This window comes from Lampetra planeri, chromosome 45 (assembly GCF_965212315.1).
Source record: "Lampetra planeri chromosome 45, kcLamPlan1.2.h2, whole genome shotgun sequence".
NCBI classification, from domain to species: domain Eukaryota; kingdom Metazoa; phylum Chordata; class Hyperoartia; order Petromyzontiformes; family Petromyzontidae; genus Lampetra; species Lampetra planeri.
Window position 1 is genome coordinate 4,887,963 of NC_136151.1, and position 18,227 is coordinate 4,906,189.

At 42.6% G+C, this 18,227-nt stretch overlaps 3 non-coding genes across 3 annotated transcripts; all 3 read left to right on the forward strand.

Annotated features, from left to right (window-relative positions):
- The first annotated feature begins 15,518 nt into the window (after positions 1-15,518).
- Positions 15,519-15,591, forward strand: TRNAR-CCU (transfer RNA arginine (anticodon CCU)). Its single transcript has one exon. It is a non-coding gene; the product is annotated as a tRNA-Arg (tRNA).
- Positions 15,592-16,530: 939 nt separating this feature from the next.
- On the forward strand, positions 16,531-16,603 carry TRNAR-CCU (transfer RNA arginine (anticodon CCU)). Its single transcript has one exon. It is a non-coding gene; the product is annotated as a tRNA-Arg (tRNA).
- Positions 16,604-18,154: 1,551 nt separating this feature from the next.
- Positions 18,155-18,227, forward strand: TRNAR-CCU (transfer RNA arginine (anticodon CCU)). Its single transcript has one exon. It is a non-coding gene; the product is annotated as a tRNA-Arg (tRNA).

Below are 18,227 nucleotides of genomic sequence, written 5' to 3' on the forward strand. Positions count from 1 at the left end.
ATCGCACGTAGCGGATTTTTGTGACTTCCCGGATATCAGGGGCTCGAAAACTGTGGGCGGCACAAACGCATTCTCCTTGACGCACGTTTTTTTTGGCCAACCACCCCGGCACGTCAGACACACCAGACACCGGCCGTACAGGACATGCGGATGAGCTGTCTGGGTGGGGATGTACGTATGGTTTAAAGCGTAATTAGAGGACGAACCAATAGCGACTCTCTGCCCGTATCCGCACTCACTGCGGCCGTTTCACTTCTATTACCTCCACAGGACCACGCCATGGCCGGTGTAGTTTGGGGAACGTACGTGGCAGCACCTGTAGGCAATATAACCATGCTCTGTTCCCAAATGTCCATTGAAGCACGTGCTCACGCTGTCCTGTGTTATTTTCATTAGTGGCTTGCGCTCTGGCAGTATTTTCCCTAGCTGCTTTGCGCGCTTCAGACACACGACCGAGCGTAACCTGCCAAGGTATGGGTATGGTTGACTTTTCTTACCCGAGGTCGTACTCAATTCGAAAAAAGAGGATAAAATCCCCAATCTGTTTGTGCCTCGTTAACCACTTGACAGAGCATATATGTTATAGTCCTGTGCAAGTGTCCCCCCATCCCATCCGTTTGAGGATGGTATGATGAAGTTCTAATCTTTACGTACCCAGTGTATCACACACTTCATGCAATGAATGCAGCTGTTTGGCCAGCCAATAGCCAAGCCATTGGCCACTGGGTAAAATACTCCACCCCGACCAGAAGGAACTTGTGCCAATTTTTAGTACGTGGAGAAGGTCCCAGGATGTTGAGCGCAACTAATTAATTGATTTGGGACACTGTGATGGAATGCAACGGGGGCTGAGACTTTTTCACCGCAGGCTTTCGTGCAACCCATGACTAAATGGTGAACATCGGAAGACATTTCCAGCCAATAAAAGTCCCGTTGCAGGGTGAACAGCCTTTTCAGATGCCCGAGGTGCAGTAACTTATTGTCATGTACCACCCACGTTAGCTTACCCCATCGGGCAGTGGGGACCACTAGGCTTCGATGCTGAGAGACCTCGTCCCGTTTCATCAATAGACCTTCATGGAGAACAAACTGCGAGACTCCCGTAGAGGTAGGGTTGTCGCGATTTGTTTTCGTGCAGTGCTGCAAAGTTAACAAAGAGCTGTCTTCCATTTGCAGTTGCCCCCATTCCGCAAGCATGAGCCCCAAAGTGCTATCCATAGGTGTAACCACCCTGGCTGGTTCTGCATCATTTAGTGCAGCTACAACCTCTGGCAACCCAGCTGCAGGGAGTTTACACCACCCCGCACCCGACACACATGAACACCATTCTTTCTGAGGCAACCAAGACAATGCATCCACGTTGTACTGCCCTAAGCCCTTCCACCGGTTAAGTAGACCACAATTGGGTAACTACATAACCAGTCCAGTTAGTAACACAATGCCTGAATCACGATGCGGAGTGTAAAGACCGAATACCAAAGACCGCGGATCGAAGAGACGTAGCACCGACGGGTTCCATTCCTACAGACAGCCAAGATTGCTCTCAGGACCTCTGCTTTATGCTCCGGAACGTGGCCTCGCTCCGCCCTCGGCTACGCCCCCTTCTGGATCTCACCAGAAGGTTCTCAGCCCCTCATCACGTGTCCCTCAAACCCGCTTTGGGCCCTCTCGCTACTACGGTCCCAGTCACATGCCCTCTCGGGTTCACCAAGACTGTCACGTCCTCACTTTCCCTCCCTCTGACCATCACCAAACCGATGCCCCCTAGGGCCTGCTTCCATGCCATACCTACTCTGGTGCCAGAGAGCGGCTCTAACACGCACAGTTGCACTCTTCTCTCGGTAGCTGGCGTTAAAACGCAATAGTGACTCCATTTACGTCACTATATTAGATTATGTGGGTGGGCAAGCAGGTGGGCAGATAAGATAAGGGTGCCATGGTAGATTTAAGATCTTAATTACCTCCACCCGTATGCAGGAGGTCGTGGGATCGATCCTGACCCTGACGCCTGTATATTGGAGTTTGCATGTTCTCCCCATGGTCACGTGGATTTTTCTCTGGGTCCTCCAGTTTTCCTTCAACATTTATAATCATGTGTGTAGAATATTTGGCTGCTATAAATGTCCACACGATGAAAGGCCACTTCGTTAAGTTATAATTTCTCATAGCTAGGTCACTTTTGAGAAAGAGCTATATAACTCAAAGGGTGAAATAAAAAAAAATGTTTTTCGGATCGTTTTTAGTTTAAACGTGGCCACGCCGATGCAGCAACTCAACTCACCATCTACTCCGTCACTTGGAGCTGCCCCGTGGTCCCGTGACATTAACTCAGATTCAGTCGCTCACTGTCGCTCAGAGATATTCTGTTAAGAACAAAACAATGAAACTTTTTCTATTTTACCAGGTAAAGCTCACTGAAATATTAAGCTATTTTTCAGAAGCCACCTGGCTATCAAAAATTATAGCTCAAAAATGTGGCTTATCATTTGGATATTTATAGCAGCCAAACACTCTATATGTGTGTTCCGAAATGTGTGACGTGAAGATTGTGTTTGTGAATGTATAGTGAGTAGTGTGTGTGCATGGTGAGTGGTGAGTAGTGTGTGCTTATCGGATGGTGAGTAGTGTGTGGATGGTGAGCAGTGTGTGGATTGTGAGTAGTGTGTAGATGGTGAGTGGTGATATTTTTATCAGGGCTCGGAGACAAGAAAAAACAAGGATGTAAAATTACTTTACACGGGGTCACAAACCTCACGAGGCACCCCATGGAATGTGCTCAGATGGTTAAAAACAAGCCCCGTATCACACATACCTTTCTAGACGTACCTTTAGATCCATGTCGTTGGCTTTAACCAGTGCCAACAATGGACTTTGTAAGAACATGATCACAATCGTGAAAATAACACATCCTGAGATGCGGGCTTTCGAATGCAAGCAGTCGTCTGTGATTAAACGCGGTTTTCCTGTGAATGAACAGAAACGCGTTCTGAGCTTGGATCTGCGATTCATTTAGCCAAAGTCCAGCTCTGAACATTGCAAAGTAGTGGTTTGACCGCTATTAGTGGAACATCGACAATGTAGCTGGGGTAGTAATTGCTCCCTTCTGGTTGAGATAAGGACATTATTTGATGATGCTTCGTTGGCAGTGGTACACAGGTATAACTAACAAAACACACATTCATCAATAACCGTGTTCTGCACCTCAAATTAGCACGGTTGGCTACGTACGGTGCGAAATAAGTTCACCATACAAGCATACAACTGTACACTACACGACTACACACTAAACACTATACTATAAAATACACGACTACACACTATACTATCAACTACACTACTACACACTATACCAGTGGTTCTTAACCTTAAATCCTGCTGCCTGCACCCCTTTGGTTGTCGCTATGTTATCGCACCCTTTGTCAAAATCGTTGATGTAGATCCGTTCTTCAAACCTAATATATATCATAACTATATAATGCATTTACCTTCTAAATAAAATTGCCATATCTCGTACCCCAAGAAAAGGCATCTCGCACCCCCAGGGGTGCGTGCACCCTCGGTTAAGAACCATTGCACTATACTTTACACTACACTATACACTACTGCACACCACACACTATACACTACTACACACCAAACACCACATAGTATACACTACTTTACAAATCACTACTGTTTAACACGTAGGCTTTCGTAACCAACATCATCCATAATAGAGGGTTTTTTCGGTTAGATCGCGTAAATATATAAATGTGTCGTTTACTGAAAGAAAACGCATACTGACGCCTATCTCTGTGCAGAGTCACACCATCACCCCGCACAAAAATCTGCTCTTATCAAGACGCTCATTCATCAAGCTAAGAAAGTGTCAGAATGTGACAGTCTGAGAAGTGAAATTTTACATGTTAAAGAAGCGCTGCAAATGAACGGTTACGCTGATGCACAAATCAACAGGGCATTGAATGTCAAAATCAAATCAAATAACACGAGTATTGAAACTGCCCAAGTAATAAAAACGCTCAAAATACCGTACATTGCGGGAGTAACTGATAAACTAGCGAGAAGTTTGAAAAAACATAACATCATAGTCAGATTTGGCACGGTGCATAAAATACAGAAATTAATCTTGATTTGAAGCTTTCGTGACAGCAAGAATCTAAGATAATACAAAATTAAAACAATAATTATCTTTATTTTGTTTTATTTTTTACCTACATGACTTTACCGAAAGAACCAAAGAGTACAGAAATTAATATCTGGTACAAAATATGTATTACCGAAGCTATTAACAGAAGGTGTGTACAGGATTAACTGCACGTGTGGAAAATGTTATGTTGGTCAAACAGGACGAATGATCAGAACGAGACTAAAAGAACATAAGAGAAAAATAAAATTATCCCAAATACAACTGTCAGCAGTAGCAGAACACACGTGCCAACAAGGAGACTCAATTTAGGAGACTCAATTTATTTTGATAATATTGATGTTCTGTGCAAAATTAGCTACTACTGGCCAAGACTAATTAGATAATCTATCTAAATTGGAAAAACAAAAAATTTACCGTTCGAATAGCTTCCGCCTTCGTGCTGCGTGGAAGCGAATCATTCAATAACACGTTAATTAAATGCATGCCTACAAAGGGCAGTATACTACAATAGGGCTATTTTAATACACACAATAGACAGGAAGGACAAGATCAAAGGGCTCGCATAATGCACATGCATAATGTACGTTGACTCAGTATTCTCGACTCCCCCCCCCCCCCCCCCCACTTTGTGCAAGAGCGCAGAAGCGTGATCACCACATCCATGCCTCCTATATAAGGAACGAAACAGTTAGACTTCTCCACAAATATGGCTGTATCCTGATGAAGCTAGTTGTAATTAATGGCGAAACGTCGTACTCAGATTGTAAATGGTGTGCCTTCGCTCTCCAACACACCGGTGTGCTGTATTAGTGACGAATTGGCATGTTCTGTATACGTGACAACCCTTACTAGTTGGCTGTGTCGGGTGGTGGCGGGTTTTAGCGACACATTTATATATATAAGCGATCTAACCCGAAAAAACCCTCTATTATCTACTAGTGTACTATACACTACAATCCACATGCTATATACGACTCCACTAAACTACTATATACGACACCACTATACTACATTGACAACATACAACATAGATACGTTCCCTTAAAAATCCAATATATTCTGCGAGGTTTTGGTCAGTGGCACTTCTTCATCCTAGCACACGCTCTAAGAAGAAGGAGAAGGAAGAGGGCCATTGCCCAAACGTCAGATATTGTATATTTAAATATATTATTTTTGTTTAAGGCCACAGTGGCATTGATGACTATGCTGAGTTCAGTGTAGACCAGGGGTTCTTAACCTTTAACAGCAGCCCGGACCCCCTTGGTTCTCAATTTATTATTTTAATAAATACATAGGGGTTGATGAAAGTCGTCTTTTTTAAGGCCACACAGTTTTATTGATGGTTACAAACCTCACAAGACACTCCGTGGAATGGTGGTCAAGGTGACAGACACGAGATTCGTGTCGCACGTTGCTGTCTCGATGCACCGTGAGATACGTTACATGGTCGGCTTTGACCAGTCCCAAAACACGTTTTAAGATCATAATCACAGCCAAAAAAAAGCAACCTATTCTGAGATCCTGGGTTTGAATCCAGCAGTCACCTGCGATTAAACGGAGTGCTCAGGTGTAGTGAATTGATGAGAGAAAACACACACAAACACATTGTATAGAGTTTGGGTATGTGAAAGATTTTCTAAAAATCCTTGCCTGATAATTAAAATTATTGGTGCGACCGTCACTTGGGCGAACATTACTTCACTCTGTTTAACACGTAGGAGGTTTTCACGACCAATGTTTTCCATTACAGAAGTTTTTTAGGAAGATCGGGTAAATATAAATGTAATGGTAGGTTTTTACCCTTCTAACTGGTACAAAACTGACACCTTTATTCAATCTTAATTTGGGAGCTTTCGTGACTGCAGGAATTATTCTTTGGTTCTTTTCGGTTAAGTCACGTCTAAAAATAAAATAATAAATCAAAATAAAACAACACATTACGACGTTTCGATTGCAACACAAGCAATCATCATCAGGCATAAAAGAAATAGCAACAAAAATCTAACTATAAAACTATAGACCGACATACAAGCAGACAGACATCACAACGGCACACATAGAGAGGAGTATACAGGCACACGAAAATTAAATAACCTAGTAAAATATTGAAACCTTTATTCAAGGCATCATGTTTGCAATGACCACAACACAAGTAGTCAATAAAGCAAACAAAAAGAAGCAACTCTGATAAGGATAATAATATGCACTGTCCTTGAAGTTGATTGGCCCACACCCGAGACGGCTTTCTTTAGAGCCTAGTCCCCATTGGTGTAGGGCCAGATGACACCAGAAGGCGTACAACTCAAAAACAGTGCAATATCAGAGTATTGAGAGTTCGGGGTAAACATTTACACTATGAGATCTCTTTTACCAGTGGCAAAATATAATGGTAGGTTTTTACCCTTTTAACTGGTCATTGCAAACATGATGCCTTGAATAAAGGTGTCAGTTTTGTACCAGTTAAAAGGGTAAAAACCTACCATTATATTTTGCCACTGGTAAAAGAGATCTCATAGTGTAAATATAAATGTGTCGTTAAATGCGCCACCACCCCGACAAATCCAATTCATAAGGTTTGTCACGTAAACAAAACATGCCAATTCGTTACTAGTTTAGCACTAGCCGGTGTGTTGGAGAAAAATCCAGCAACATTTACAATTCGAGTACAACGTTTCACTGGTACTCATTTTCTTGGTTCTTTCGGTAAAGTCACGTAGAAGGGAAATAATAAAATGATAAAAATAAAACATAATTAAATAATTCTCACGACGTTTCGTCTACAAACTAAGCTGCCTCTGTGGTAGCAGTTACATTGGAGAAACCAAACGACATGTCTCAGACCGCATCCGTGAACATAAAGCAGACCTGAAACACGGTAGGACAAACACCTCAGCCGTGGCAGATCACTGTTACAATTAAGTGGGCTCACATGACATTGACTTCTCCAAGACAGAGGTTCTCTGCAAGCCATCTGGCTACCATGAGAGATTCGTGCATGAGGCGATCCACATATACAAACACAGAGACAATTTCAACCGAGAGAGTATATTTAGTATATTGATGATACTGATGTAAATTTCGATGTAAAGCTTTCGTGACTGCAGGGATTCATCTTCTTGGTTTTTTCGGTAAAGTCACGTAGAAGGGAAGTAGTAAAATAATAAAAATAAAAAATAATATAATGAAACAATTCTCACGACGTTTCGGCCACAACGCAAGCAGCCGTCCTCAGGTGAAGAATGAGACAATCCAAGCTGGGAGCTTACATATAAGCTGGGTTGGGGGTGGGAGAAGAGCGCCTTAACAAAAAGAATGTGCATATCAAGAGGAATTTAGCATATACATGGGAAATGCGCAGGGGGCGGGGGGGCTTCAAAGTCATACCATGCCCACGCACTATGCAGGATCAAGAGCACCAAGGGGGGGTGCAGGGATTAGCATTAACAAAGGAAAGGAATGCCAATGATATGTAGCTGCAGTTACTAAACAACACCGTAGAAAACTAAAGTATAAACTACATACAAAAAACTAAAATATAAACTGCATAGCACCATCAGTATACTTACTATACTCTACAATAAGCTGAGTTACTAACAGCAAGTAATACATTACAATTCTACGTCGTAAAAGTTATATAATATGCTTCCATCTAAACTTTATTCTCTTACATCAACCGAGCATATTGGATTGTCTCATTGTCTCATTCTTCACCTGAGGACGGCTGCTTGCGTTGTGGCCGAAACGTCGTGAGAATTGTTTCATTTTATTATGTTTTTTTTTAATTATTTTATTACTTCCCTTCTACGTGACTTTACCGAAAAAACCAAGAAGATGATACTGATGTAGTTTATATTTTAATTTTTTACGTGGTGGTTTAGCTGCTGCAGCTCCTTTCTATTAAAATTCCTTCCCTCTATTACTGCTAACCCTACTCCCTCCCTTTGATGCTGCTTATCCTGCATACTGCATAATGCACGGGCATAATATGACTTTGAACCCCCCCCCACCTCCTACGCATTCCACAAGTAGTGACTAATCCCATATCTGCATTTCCCATAAATATGCTAAATTCCTCTTAATATGCAAATGCCTTTGTCAAGGCGCCCTTCCACCCTCCAACCCAGCTTAAATATACGCTTCCAAGCCTGGTGGTGCTCATTCAGACGCTGTCTTTCCGACAGACCTGTTCTTCACCTGAGGACGGCTGCTTGCGTTGTGGCCGAAACGTCGTGAGAATTATTTTATTATGTTTTATTTTTATTGTTTTATTATTTCCCTTCTACGTGACTTTACCGAAAGAACCAAGGAGATGAATCCCTGCAGTCACAAAAGCTTTAAATCGAAAGTTTCACTGGTAATTTCAACCAGCCTCATCAGGCAACACTCTGCAGGTGGGTGCGTTTGGAAGTGCTGCCTCATTGTCTTAGATAAGATCACTTAAAGGGATCCAGGAGTAGTTATGTTGTATCAGCCTCCATAGACCATTACCGAGCACCAACGATTGCAACGCTGTACCAGAGATCCGAAAATATTAATTTCCTCATGATGTCACGCTGATACCACATCATCATCCCCATCAATGGGCAGATATCCAGTAGTAGGCGTCCACTGCACATTGTGCACATCATAGTAGTGTATTTTATAGTGTACAAGCAGGAAGTGCCCGGCTATGCCCGGCGGAAAAATATATATTTCAAAACTTGTCTACTCTTTAAAAAACATAACATATACATACACAAATACTAAGCTATTGTGAAAGCCCGGCTTTCCATTTGTCCATTTGTCCGTCAACAAACTTAGAAGAGGCTTGCAGAAGTCCTGAATAAAAAATAAAAATAGAAAGTTGGGGGTAAATAGTTGATCTAAAAGGTATCGAAAAATTGTCAACCCCCTGCCCCCTAGACATTTTTGTTTTGTAGGCATATATACCTACACACCCTACAGATGTAGCGATGTAAATGGACTGCGTACCTGTAGGGGCAGACACAGTCCAGCAGGGGCAATCGCTATATCCCTAGCCCCAGAGTAGGAGGGGGCTGTGGGTGGTCTAGGATCCCCCGGGACCCCTCCCAATGGAACCTTCGGGAAGGTAAGCGGAGTCAGGGCTGATGTACCCAGACTGTGTCTAAAAGCCGGACCCTGGAAGGATCCGCGGCCAGTCCAATACAAAAGCAAAAAGACCAGCTAGATAAGACCCTAAAAACCCCTCGCTCCTCTGCCCTTGTCAGGGCCGGGACTCTGTGTGACTCAGTGGTGAGACCCTGGGAACCCCCGGCCCGACGTCCTTGTGAGGGCCGGGTCCGAGTGGGCCAGTGGTCGGAACCCGCACCCTGGCGAGGTCGGGTTAGAATAGCCTCCCTGAGGCACCCATAGCCGGAGGACCCAGAGTTGTAGTCCCGTATTAGGGCACGTTTACCCGGAGGCAGTATCTCCTCAGGCAGTGGTATTAGAAGGGCCGCTGCCCTGAGTGTGCCGGGTTGTACTGCCAAGTATTGTGTTAAATAAAAAGTGTTGCCTGCAAGATCCGTCGCCGACGTCTCCAGAATCCACAACACTGCGCATACAATAGAGTCAGTAGTATCTAGTGACTCTATAAGTAGTATCTGGCTCTACAGTAGTATCTACTGACTGTATAATAGTAACTTGCAGACCTTGGGTGGGGGGGGGAGAAGAGTACATCACACTGTTCAGGATTTACATCAGCGTGTGCTTGTGCAGCAGTAACTATGCTTGATTTTTTTTATTTTTTACGCGAAGGAGAAGCTCTCTCCTGTCGCCCCTCAGCAAGCTAGTGTGCAACCGTGAGTCAGCCTTTCCGCGCATGTGCAGATGCATGCTTTGGCACGCGATCAGGGTAAATAGTTAAAAAGTGTGCTTTTCTTAGTTTACATTTGACCAAGGGCAAAAACAAATGGCGCGTTTTCGTCAATGGGCTTAGTGTGTTGTATATGTGTACTTTGTTAAAACGTAAACCCAACATTGTGTCAGTTAATAGCGTTGCAAGGATAGCCATGCACAAATAGACAGACAGACAGAGAGACAGACAAAAATACCCTTAATAGGTAAGATTGTACAGTTTAGTGTATAGTATTGTATTGTGTATAGTATAGTGTATAGTGGTGTAGTGTAATGTAGATTTTGTATTGTGTAGGTTATAGCATTTTGTATCATAGTATTGTGTATATTGTCTGCGCATATAGCCCGTAGTACGTGTCCACTGCCCATTTCTTGATTTATTTCCACTGTCCTCTCTCTGGCTTGTAGTCACAATATGCTCAAGTAGTGCCGCATCTGTCTGGCACCAATCTCTTCTTATGTTATCAAGCCATTATCTGCGATGTCTTCCTCTCTTCACGGTTTCTTGCATTGTTACGAACAACACTTTTACTGGTAGGAAACTCCTGGTTATACCAGCTCACAGGGGATTATTTTGTCCATCCGTCCGTCGTGCATCCAAAAATGGGAGGGGTGGGGCTGGGTGGAGAGGGGAGGGTGGGGAGGGGCTGGGTGAGGAGGGTGGGGAGGGTCTGGTGGGAAGGGGAGGGTGGGGAGGGGCTGGATGGGAAGGGTGGGGCTGGGTGGGGGGTGGGAGGGGTGGGGCCGGGTGGGGAGGGGCTGGTCACCCCGTGGTGCCCTTCTAAAACTCTCTCTGCAACACTCACGCCGGCTTGTGCCCACCCTCACAGTCGGCCATATTTGCGGAATACACCACGCCGCCATTGACCCTGGCCATTGACCGAGCAACCCAACGTTCCTACCAGCTCCCTCCGCAGGAATGTGTTATTTTTCCTGTTGTTGCCCATCCTACATGTGTGTGTAGACTGTAGATAGAACCATTTTCCTTTTCATTACCGCCTATATCAGGTGGCGAGATGTTATCTGCCTCGCCTCATATGCAGAGTCCGTGGGTTCAATCCATACCCTGGCACCTGCATATTTGGAGCTTGCATGTTCTACCCGTGGTCCCGTAGCTTTGTCTCTGAGTCCTCTGCTTTTTCTCCCCACATTTAGAAACATTCATCTCGAGCATTTGGTTGTCATACATTTTAATATGATAAGCCACTTCGTTGAGCTATCATTTGTGGCCAGGTCGCTTTTGAAAAAGCGCTATATAGATCAGTGGACCTTACCTGGTAAAATGTAAAAAATAGTTTATGTTTACTTCTACTTTGGTCACTCTTGGGTCCAGCTTAGATGTAGTTTCTTTTCTGTGGCAACACATTTCGAGTGACAATATATTATCTCTGTCAGTCTTGTTTTAAGTCCAAGTCTCACAGGAATAAAAAGCTGTACTGAACACGCATGTTCTTAAGATGTTCAGTTTGGTCTCGTAGCTGATTTGCTTGCTTTTTCAAATATTATTGAATCCTGCCGTTCCTCCTTTTGCCTTTGCGATCTTTGCTCTTACTCTTTAGTTCTTTCGGTAAAGTCACGTAGAAAGAAATTAAATTAAATAATATTAGAATACGACGTTTCGATTGCAACACAAGCAACCATCATCAGGTACAAATGAATGAGAAAAAACATATTAAACTTGGAAATATAATGCAATAGAACACAGAGAGTCAGCCAACACAACAGTCAACACCCCACCTGGTTGATTACGTTATTCCAAAGGTTGCTAAATTTGAGAGAGAGATAAAATATAGACACGGAGACACACAGACACACAAGCAGAGAGACTCACACAGAGACACACAAGCAGAGATAGACTCACACAGAGACAAACAGAGAGAGACACACACATTGGCACACAGAAAGACAACGTCTCTGTGTCGAGGCCTTAAATAGAGAGAGAGGGGGGGGGGGCAGAGGGGGAGTTGTGTGGAATTCCTGCCCATAGCGGACGGACGAGTTGGACACTGGACTTCTAAACAAACAAGCATGGAGCGTTGGAATTCCTGCCCATAGCGACCGGAGGAGAGAATGGACTTATAAGCAAGCACGGAACAAGCACGCTGGAAAGCAAATTTAGTAAAATTAGGAAGTATAATGCAATGCAACACAGAGAGTCGGTTAGCACAGGGTTAACGCATAGCCTGGTTGATTGCGTTCTTCCAAAGGTTGCTAAATTAGAAGCTAAGTGTCAGTTGCGTGGAAATCCTCCCCGTAGAGGAGGATTTCACAGCTGTTGAGAACTTCTTGGATCGCTTTCAGTCTGGAACCTCCCCCTTTGACCTTTGACCTTGCCGCCCATGGGTGGCGACCCTACCAGGAGCACGAGGCTCCTGATGTCTGTGTATGCGTCAGTCTCTGTTGATCCGAGTGTCTGTGGGTCTCTGTGTACATGTGTGTAACTTCTTTCGCAGTCAGGAAAGCTTCGAATCATCCTTGCTCTTATTACGTGTTTCGTGCAGTCATTGTCCCATGGCAGTAGACTGCCCAAGTATACAAATTAATTTACTTTAGCAATCTTTCTGCTTTCTTTACTACTTCTTGCTCAATGCCTTCCCCTCCGAACATCATCGTCTTTGTCTTTTCCACGTCAATTATCCGTCCTGCATCCTTTCCTGACTCACATAGCTGTAAGTTCGTATTCAAAGTTAAAAAAAATGATTTCCCCAAACCAGGGGGATTGCCATCGAAAATAACAAGAAGATACTTTTTTCTCAGTTTTTAACAATTCGGTAATTTCAATAAAAAACAGTCAATGAATTATTTCTGGAGTCGCAAAGCAACGTGGTGGTAGTGGTCCTTAATAAATAAGAACGTGGTGTGAGTATGAGAGACGGTGGTGGTGGTCCTTGATAAATAAAAACGACTCACGAAGCAGCCGTCCCTCAAAGAGCTGCACGCCGCTCCGGAGCCGCAGGTTACCGACCCCGTGCTCTGAACCAACTGGCGTGACTGGCAAGTAATAATATTTTAATACATATAATTTTATAATCATAAGAATTAAGTATTAACAATTATGAAAAGAAAGTTTAATTCGAATTTAATAATAATTCTAGATTTGAAGCTTTCGTGACTGCAAGGATTCATATTCTTAGGTTTTTCGGTAAAGTCACGTAGGTAAAACATTAAAATTAATAAAAGTACTTTTATTACTTTTTTTATGTTTTACCTACGTGACTTTACCGAAAAAACCTAAGAATATTAATAATAATTAAAGAATGATCTGGCGATTTTTTTTATAATAATTGTATCTATTAATACCTTAATAATAATTAAATAACAGTTACATACTGCCACTTAAATATAAATAAATATTTATTTAATTGCTGTGTCAGAATAATTTAATGCTATAATATAATCACAACATTTAAAAATTATAATAATGTATTATTACTGATTTAATAATAATTCAGTAATGGTAAATTAATAATAAATATTTTTAAAAACACCCAGGTCTGTCATTCTGTCATTCTGTCATTGTGTGATTAACGCGGCACGGATTGGTTGAAGTGCGTCACGTGACCGCGAGCAAGCAGCCAACCAGAGGTGTGCCCTCACAAACATGTACGCTCCCAATCACGCAGGTATGGGCGGTGACGTCAGCTCTCTTTCACAACACCTCAGCCGCGTTTATGTGTAATGACGTCACGCCTCCAACCACGACAAACGCACAGCCTGCGGTGGCCCTTCATCCAGCAGTGCATTTGAATACTAAAAAAAGTACAGCACTCATGTACAGTGCTGACTTTTTACACTATGAAAGTAAAATAATATAACAAACACACAGTTCTGTGTGTCATTCTGTCTGTCATTCTGTCACTAACGCGTAAACTTGCCAAAAGATTAATATAAAAGAAACCCAACAACCGAGTATGTATTTCTTCTAAATTACAATAATTTTTTGCCTTTACATTTTTTCTCAATTTTCAAAAACATCTACAACTTTTAAAGCGCCGATTTATATTTGAGGCAAAATTACATAGGTTATTTTTATAATTTTATAGCGCAAGTGCCAAATCATCCTAACAGTTATTTCATTGATCAATAAATATCACAACTAAAGTTAAAATAAATTTTCATTCATTCACATGAAAGTTACATCGCGGGACAAAAAAGGTATGGAAAGTGAAAGTTTTAAGTGAAAGCCGTGTAAAGCCGCTCTTATTCGACTTATTGAAAGTCTTCAAGTACAGCAAAGCCGTTCGTGTTCTCTTTACAGGACTCTACAATAATACTTTTGACGGCAAAATACACGTGCACTACACACACATCTATTACGTACGGACATATACACACGGTGCTAATTACATTAGTATTGTAGTTTTTTGGTGCTTAAATCCACTGCTGGATGAAGGACCACCGCACGCTGTGCGAGTGGATTGTAAGGATTTTCTTGACCAGTTTGGGGCCGCCGCAGGCTGTGATTGTTGGGGGGTGCCATAGGCTGATACGACTTTAGTCGAAATGTGAAGATGAGCAGTGTCTCGGAAGTCCCCTTGACCTCGAAGGGCAACGAGTTCCAGAGTTTAGGTGCCGCGATTGCCAAGGCACCGTCACCCCCCACGTGTGTAGCCTAGAGACCGTGGGACAGTGAGCAATGCACAAGCTGAGGATCTTCACGATCTTGATGAAATATTGGTGGCTGAAGGAGGTCATGAATGTAGGGAGGAGCGAGTCCATTTAAGGCGAGGGCGAGTCGGTTGGCGCTGCCTTTTTAAATCCTTTATATTAAGTTCGCTTGCTTGCTTGCTTGCGTGCTTGCTTGCTTACGACCGTGCAAATATTTCGGTCGTTTTTTAACCCACTTCCCGTGATCCAATAGAGCTGACATTTTCCACACAGACTCCTTGTGCGAGACAATTAATGTTCGTGAAAAAAATTCCCAAAATTTTACACTTTTTAGGCAAAAAAAAAATATTTTATATATATTCAAATATAACTCATTCATGGCTTTGGCTGAACGTCACAGTGTAAGAGCCCAGAGCGTAACCCCTCCACAGGCCGTGGCGGAGTAGCGCAGTTGGTAGCGCCCTCGCTTCCCATGCCAAAGGTCGCGGGATCCATCCCCGCGTCCTCCACAGGCGAATATATTTTTAAATCCTTTATATTAAGTTCGCTGCCACGCATATAAAGGATTTATAGTGAAAAACTTTGCTTTTACGGGTTATACTTATTAATTCGTTTATATTAAGTTCACTTGCTTGCTTGCTTGCGCGCTTACGACCGTGAAAATCTTTCGGTCGTTTTTTAACCCACTTCCCGTGATCCAATCGAGCTGACATTTTGCACACAGACTCGTTGTGCGAGACAATCTATTTTCGTAAAAAAAATTCCCCAAATTTTCCACTTTTTAGGAAAAAAACAATTATCAACATGAATAAAACAGAGGGGACGAAAGGGGAAAACATATCTTTTTTTATTGTGAGTTTATTTAAGAAGTCTGTACATAAGCCAGGTTTTCATCATGCCACATGTAGCCCCAGTGGCCTAATGGATAAGGCACTGGCCTCCTAAGCCAGGGATTGTGGGTTCGAGTCCCACCTGGGGTAGCTGAGAAAAAGTTGTTCATTTTGTAGACGTCAAGTTTATGAATCTGACGATGAGAAGCGAAGGTGGTACTGTGCCGATCGAAGAGAGTTTGAAATCAGTGTACTTTGGTGACAGGAATCAACATTGATAAAGCAGAGAGGACGAAAGGGGGAAATACATATCCATTTTTAAATCCTTTATATTAAGTTCGCGTGCTTGCTTGCTTGCTTGCGTGCTTGCTTGCTTGCTTAGAACCGTGCAAATCTTTCGGTCGTTTTTTAACCCACTTCCCGTGATCCAATCGAGCTGACATTTTCCACACAGACTCGTTGTGCCAGACAATTATTGTTCGTGAAAAAAAATTCCCAAAATTGTACACTTTTTAGGCAAAAAAAAATTATTTTACATATATTCAAATAGAACGCATTCATGGCTTTGGCTGAACGTCAGAGTGTAAGAGCCCAGAGCGTAACCCCTCCACAGGCCGTGGCGGAGTAGCGCAGTTGGTAGCGCCCTCGCTTCCCATGCCAAAGGTCGCGGGATCCATCCCCGCGTCCTCCACAGGCGAATATATTTTTAAATCCTTTATATTAAGTTCGCTGCCACGCATATAAAGGATTTATAGTGAAAAACTTTGCTTTTACGGGTTATACTTATTAATTCGTTTATATTAAGTTCACTTGCTTGCTTGCTTGCGCGCTTACGACCGTGAAAATCTTTCGGTCGTTTTTTAACCCACTTCCCGTGATCCAATCGAGCTGACATTTTGCACACAGACTCGTTGTGCGAGACAATCTATTTTCGTAAAAAAAATTCCCCAAATTTTCCACTTTTTAGGAAAAAAACAATTATCAACATGAATAAAACAGAGGGGACGAAAGGGGAAAACATATCTTTTTTTATTGTGAGTTTATTTAAGAAGTCTGTACATAAGCCAGGTTTTCATCATGCCACATGTAGCCCCAGTGGCCTAATGGATAAGGCACTGGCCTCCTAAGCCAGGGATTGTGGGTTCGAGTCCCACCTGGGGTAGCTGAGAAAAAGTTGTTCATTTTGTAGACGTCAAGTTTATGAATCTGACGATGAGAAGCGAAGGTGGTACTGTGCCGATCGAAGAGAGTTTGAAATCAGTGTACTTTGGTGACAGGAATCAACATTGATAAAGCAGAGAGGACGAAAGGGGGAAATACATATCCATTTTTAAATCCTTTACATTAAGTTCGCGTGCTTGCTTGCTTGCTTGCGTGCTTGCTTGCTTGCTTAGAACCGTGCAAATCTTTCGGTCGTTTTTTAACCCACTTCCCGTGATCCAATCGAGCTGACATTTTCCACACAGACTCGTTGTGCCAGACAATTATTGTTCGTGAAAAAAAATTCCCAAAATTGTACACTTTTTAGGCAAAAAAAAATTATTTTACATATATTCAAATAGAACGCATTCATGGCTTTGGCTGAACGTCAGAGTGTAAGAGCCCAGAGCGTAACCCCTCCACAGGCCGTGGCGGAGTAGCGCAGTTGGTAGCGCCCTCGCTTCCCATGCCAAAGGTCGCGGGATCGATCCCCGCGTCCTCCACAGGCGAATATATTTTTAAATCCTTTATATTACGTTCGCTTGCTTGCTTAGGACCGTGCAAATCTTTCGCTCGTTTTTTAACCCACTTCCCGTGATCCAATCGAGCTGACATTTTCCACACAGACTCGTTGTGTGTGACAATTAATTTTCGTGAAAAAAAAATCCAAAATTTTACACTGTTTAGGGAAAACTAATTAAATATTTAATTACCAATTGCTTAATGGTGGCAGACAATCATCTGACCCATAGGTGGCAGCCATCTCAAGCCAGAGGACGAGAGGACTCTAGCCGCCACGCATATAAAGGATTTATAGTGAAAAACTTTGTTTTTACGGGTTTACTTGTGATTATTAAATCCTTTATATTAAGTTCGCTTGCTTGCTTGCGTGCTTGCGTGCTTGCTTGCTTGCTTACGACCGTGCAAATCTTTCGGTCGTTTTTTAACCCACTTCCCGTGATCCAATCGAGCTGACATTTTGTACACAGACTCGTTGTGCGTGACAATTAATTTTCGTGAATTTTTTTTTCCAAAATTTTACACTGTTTAGGGAAAAAAAAAAAAATATTTAATTACCAATTGCTTAATGCTGCCAGACAATCATCTGACCCATAGGTGGCAGTCATCTCAAGCTAGAGGACGAGAGGACTCTAGCCGCCACGCATATAAAGGATTTATAGTGAAAAACTTTGTTTTTACGGGTTAATTTTTTAAATCCTTTATATTAAGTTCACTTGCTTGCTTGCTTGCGCGCTTACGACCGTGAAAATCTTTCGGTCGTTTTTTAATCCACTTCCCATGATCCAATCGAGCTGACATTTTGCACACAGACTCGTTGTGCGTGACAATTTATTTTCGTAAAAAAAATTCCCAAATTTTCCACTTTTTAGGAAAAAAACAATTATCAACATGAATAAAACAGAGGGGACGAAAGGGGAAAACATATCTTTTTTTATTGTGAGTTTATTTAAGAAGTCTGTACATAAGCCAGGTTTTCATCATGCCACATGTAGCCCCAGTGGCCTAATGGATAAGGCACTGGCCGCCTAAGCCAGGGATTGTGGGTTCGAGTCCCACCTGAGGTA